We start from the raw sequence: 6,000 nt of genomic DNA, 5'->3' as shown, positions 1-6,000 counted from the left end.
GTACAAGAAGTATAATAGATAGTTTCTCATTAAAATGCAAACAAAATCAAATTTCTCAGCATTCCACCTGCCAGGCTAAAGCCTGACCTCCGGGTAAGCTTGGGTGTCTCTTTGGAGTGCAACGGAAGTAGGATCGATAGTTTGCATTTGATGAGAGAAAGAGAAAGGAGTTTGAGTCTTCACAGCTGGCTGCCAAGCAGCAGTAAGGGAATTTCCATTGGTCTGTAACAACAACTTCTTATGTTTCTAAAATATGTACTTATTTATTGCAGGCACTTATGAGACACTTACTGAAATTTTTCTAGGAATAGTAAATTAGGTTGAGAACAATATGTCATACAAATATACACATGTTTTGGTCAGGAACGTGATATCCATGAGTACCGAATATGTGAAGGCCTATCAAAAACATCACTTAGATTCCAATGAAGAGTGAAGGGGCTATGAAGAACATGCAGGTTAGCCTGTTCCCAGATGCCAATGTATGTGCCAGCCATAGCCCCCCTGGTCAATGCATGATTAGCGTCAGCCGGAAGGAGGCCTCCACGAATACTGATCCTTCCGTGGGTGATGGGCAATGAAGGCTCCCATCCCCATAGAGGAAGCCTACGCTCATGCCCATCACATGCCACCACATCACATGGCCAGCACACATGTTGGAAGCGAGGGGTAGGGCTAGCCCACATATTCTCAAAAGCCCTTCAGACATGCCTCAGTAGGGCTATTATCATCTTTCCACATTCTAATCTCCCATTCTTTTCTCTCTGTTCTACTGCACGTGCTAGGTTGGTAGTTAAATCTTTGGAGGAAGGACTTCATTTATATTCTGTTTATTTATAATTAATTTTTATTAGTTTATAATTTAATTCTGTACAAATAAAGAAGCCTGGTCAGGGCTCATGGGAGCAGTGGTCCAAAACATCGCAAGGGCACCAGGCTGGGGAAGGCTGCAGCACGACAAATATGAATATGTCAGAACATTGTATCATATGTACTTTATCAGTGATTTAGTAGAATCTACCATCCTTGTAAAATATTAAATTTGAGGGATGATGTCCAACCCTAGTCATCATGTAGACCCATTGCTTCCAATGTGTCTACCCTGAGTATAATTCAGGTGGATATCACCCAGGTTTCCCCTCCCCCCTTTTTATGGTGTATCTCACAAATGAATAAGGTTCATAAATAAGGAACAGGTGGCAAGTCTAGGAGTAATGCCCATTACTCCTGCAAGAGTCTGGCTTGCGACTTGCATGCTTCATACATTCATAGCAACTTTTAGTAACATGCCATAAAACATGGAACAGCCCAGTGGTGGACTGAAAAGACACTGCCATCCTCACACATGAAACCCTTTTACCATCCTCAAACAAACAGACTAATGTCTCAACACTGAACACTTTTGTTTCAGCAAATATTTCTCATTCATTAGCTTGCCATTCTTCATGCATATTTCTGAAGACCTATACATCCCCTTCAGCTTGCTGGCTTTGGTTTTTCCCACTGCACGCCGACATTAGGCAAGTCTTTTCCCAGCAGTAATAATTTCATTTACCATAAATTATTTTATATGCAGTACCTTGGAGTCATCCTAATGCTTTCATGTCATAAAAGGCCACTTCTTCCTGAATAGCTACTTCTTCAAGACCATTTAAAAAAATGTAAATGACATTGAATGAGAGAATTATGCTTTGAAAGAAAACGCAGGGAGAGGGTTACAGCATATATGGGGAAAGAGAAAGGCAAACTAGCTTCATATGCTTTAATTGTGTGCCACTTGGGGACAATCAGAATGGCAATACAGATTTATTTATTTATTTTTAAAGCTACCAATCTTAAATTCAGTTATCCATATTTTTGCAGCAATTTCCACTTTTTATTTAAAAAAATCCTAATCAAAATCTGTCATTTTTAGTGCAAGTTTCCCCTAATAAGCACATTCTTGCATGAAGTTTTGACTAATGGATGTATTTTTGCAACCATTTTTCCCTAATATAGTACATTTTTGAATGTCATTTTTGCGAATATATTCATTTTTATGCACATTTTCCCTTACTATATGTATTTTTGTAAACACTCTTTGATCGGAGAACTGCATCATAAAATTCAGAGAAGCATGAATTGCGAAGGCTGGTTATGCTTCAGTTCTCATATTGTTTCAGAAAGTGCAAATTAAGCAGTTTCACCTTAAAATGCAGACTGAATCATAATTTCTCCCTTATCCTTTGCTGCCATTAATCAGTCACTAAATTAGAGTGCAGGGAAACAGGACTTAGTTCCCCTGTATTCAGCACTGGTTAGGCCTCATCCTGAATACTGCGTCCAGTTCTGGTCTCCGCACTTCAAGAAGGATGCAGACAAACTGCAACGGGTTCAGAGGAGGGCAACAAGGATGATCAGGGGACTGGAAACCAAGCCCTATGAGGAGAGACTGAAAGAACTGGGCATGTTTAGCCTGGAGAAGGGAAGACTGAGGGGAGATATGATAGCACTCTTCAAGTACATGAAAGGTTGTCATACAGAGGAAGGCCGGGATCTCTTCTCAATCGTTCCAGAGTGCAGGACACGGAATAATGGGCTCAAGTTGCAGGAAGCCAGATTTCGACTGGACATCAGGAAAAACTTCCTAATTGTTAGAGCCATACAACAATGGAACCAGTTACTAGAGAGGTAGTGGGCTCTTCGACACTGGAGGCATTCAAGAGGCAGCTGGACAGCCATCTGTCAGGAATGCTTTGATTTGGATTCCTGCATTGAGCAGGGAGTGGCCCCTTCCAACTCTACTATTCTATGATTCTATGACTTTATTATGCTTATTGAGAGAAATGCATATATAATGTGTTGCTTTTTCAGAATATGTTAAGGATAAATAAAATGTGTGATTTTATTGTTAAGAATAAATAGTTAATAGATTGATAGACTGTTTGCAGCAGATGTTCTATAAAGGCTGAAGTTAAGGGGCTTTTTCTTGGAACAGGATATGATCAACCACACGCCATCAGGCCATAGCTGCTTTGTTTGCCTTTTAGACAAAGTTAATTTTAAAATAGATAAAGGATTCACGCTTGGCTAATTTAGAGGAGATTTTATTTCTTTGCTTGATGTAAAGGGGAGTTAGTTAAATAATAGATTGTTTTAAATGACTGTTTTATAGAATGACCTTAGGCAAGACGTTGCTAGGTAAAAGGGGTTTTTTCACCCATAAAGATAGAAGAAGGTAAGATGGCCACCTGGAACACAGACAGATGAAACCTGTTTGCGGTCAAAGTCTGTTTTAATAATAGAATGGGGATTTTTGCTTGACAGAATTATAGGGAAATTTTACTTTGTTTGACGTAATGGGAGTGTTTTGAAGATATTCTGCTTAATTAATATTTACATAATAAATATTGGTATAGGACAGCTTAGAACTAGGTAATAAGAAATCTAAATAGGGGTGGGACTTCATTAAGGCATTTTTCGGATAAGATTGTAAACCCTGGAAGTACCTGACCAATGGGGAAAACAGGGGAGGGAACCTAAGCGTTGTGCTAGGGAATAAAAGTCTGTATCAATGTCATGTTGGGTGTGTCTGCCTTCTGGTATCCACCCGCTCTTGCAAGAACGAAAATAAAAGCTTTTAAAACTGATTCACACTTGTCTCTGTCGTGGGTCTTCCACAGGAGACCATTTTTGGGGTCTCATAGGGGGTTTTTCCCTTAAGGAAAACCATGCTAAAACCACGTTTCTTACATTATGAACATCAAGACCAACTTGCACTGTACCTTAGCATGCTATGTGCGTGTTTGTTGTCTCTCCTGTGCATCCTCCAAGGACACACAGAACCTAACATCCAGGATACTGAATTATCACCAGCAGACCCTGCAGAAAAATCATAAAGTTAAGTGTTTAAAATCTGTCACGTGGGTAACTTACTGTTTATCTTTTTCTTATCCTCGAGGACTGCCTCTCACTGCAACAACCTACCCAGATCCTTGTTAGGATGCTGAGACATGAAGTGTTCCAAACAGAGCATGGATAGGGTTAAAGCACACTCTGGGGCTCAAGGCCAGTGAGCAGACCGAAGTCTGCAGGTGGCTGGGCAGGAAAGCTGCCAAGGCTATATAACGCCATAGAAACAGCTCAGGGTGTGGGGGGTGCATTTGATGTCTGTGAAGGAGAGAGCTCGTGTATCTGTATCTGTATCTATAGCTATTGAATCAGTAAAAGATTCATCTTCACCACTTCTAGCGTTCTGTCTCTATTCACTCTATTCACTCCTGTTATACGCAGCTTTGCCCTGACAGGCAAGCCACAATTCCAACAAAGGGTTATGGGCCCAGAGACAGGAAAGCAATAGAGCATGAGCAGAGTGCAGTGAAGGAAAAAAGGCAGCAGAGCTGAACCGACGGTCGAAGGCAGCACGAACGGTGATAGGAGCCAGTGGAAGCCTGTGCAGATCGTAAAAAGAGGCCTGGAGTGTAAAGAAATCAGATACGGTGAAGCTGTAAAAAGAAAAGTTTCGTTTCTCCAAAGTGACGCAAGGAAACTGTGAAAAATGGCAGTTTCACTTTTGCAAGGAATGCCGCTGGAGCGTCTGAACGAAACTAATTACTTGAATTGGAGACTGAGAATGCAGGCGTTTCTAACAAAGGAAGACTTATGGACTGTTGTAACAGAGGATCCCCCATCTGATCCCCCACCGGCACCGTGGATAAGACTGGATGAACGTGTGAGATCGTATATTATCCTGGCAGTAAGTGACTCTCAATTGCTCTACGTGCAGGATAAAGAAACAGCTAAATTAACTTGGCAAGCTCTGAATGAGGTCCATGTTCAGAAAACAGTGAGCAGCAGAATAAGTTTAGCCAGAAGATTGTACCAGCTCAAGTACACAGACAATGTCACAATGTCTGAACATTTGTTTAAAATTTCAAAGCTGTTTGCTGAGCTACAAGAAAGAAATGTGATATATCCAGACTCACAAAAAATATATATAATCCTGGCAACATTAAATTCTTCATGGAACAATCTTATTAGTTCACTCGAAGTGCTCCCTGAAGAGGATTTATCGCTCCCTTACGTGACAGGCAAGTTGATACAGCAGTGGGAGAGACGTCAGGAGGCTTCTGAACAGGAGAAGGAAAGAAAGTCGGAAGGAAAAAGTGAAAAGACTGAGATTAATGGCAGGTTGTTTAGCAGGTCGTTTGGAACAAAGGCATGCTATCGTTGTGGGTCATTAACTCATTTACAAAGAGACTGTGAATTGCGGCAGAGAAAACAGAGAAGGAATTCGTCGCAAGTGCAGCTAGTGAAAGCTGAAGAGAAAGACAGAGACAGAGACTATAAAATTAAAGGAACCTGGACAATTGATTCTGGAGCTACTCACAATCTAATAAAAGACAAGTCTATGTTCAGGACTATGGTTCCAGCGACTTCACACGTGGTACTAGCTGATGGGACTCAAAAACAGGTACAAGCTATGGGTACTGTGCATTTAAGGGCTTTAAATACGATAATTACTGACGTTTTGTACGTGCCAGACATTCAATGTAACATTTTATCTGTATCCAAACTGTGTGCGATGGGATTTACAGTTACATTTAGAAACAGAACATGTGAGGTGAAAGCAGGAGAAAAAGTATGCGTGAGAGGGTTTCTCAGGGATTCCATGTATTGTGTGAAGCTGAACCCTAATGACAAAGAAAACGTAATGATGTTTTCTAACCAAAAGCCACATGATAACTGCATACACTCCTGGCATAAAAGATTAGGGCACACAAATCATGAAATGATTAAGAAAATGCCTGCTTTGAGTAAAGATGTTACATTAAAGCCATGTGATGCCTATATAGACTGTGAAATATGTAAGCAGACAAAAGCAACCACAGCTCCCAAACACAAGGAAGCTGAAAGTCACACGAATAAGCCATGCCAAACAATACATGTAGACGTGGCAGGACCTTTTCAGGGGTCACAAGGTGGAGCCCGCTATTTCTTGGTAATACTAGATGAATTTTC

This window comes from Rhineura floridana, chromosome 1 (genome assembly GCF_030035675.1).
Source record: "Rhineura floridana isolate rRhiFlo1 chromosome 1, rRhiFlo1.hap2, whole genome shotgun sequence".
NCBI lineage: Eukaryota > Metazoa > Chordata > Lepidosauria > Squamata > Rhineuridae > Rhineura > Rhineura floridana.
The sequence above is the reverse complement of the archived record's forward strand: the minus strand, read 5'-3'. Positions refer to the sequence as shown.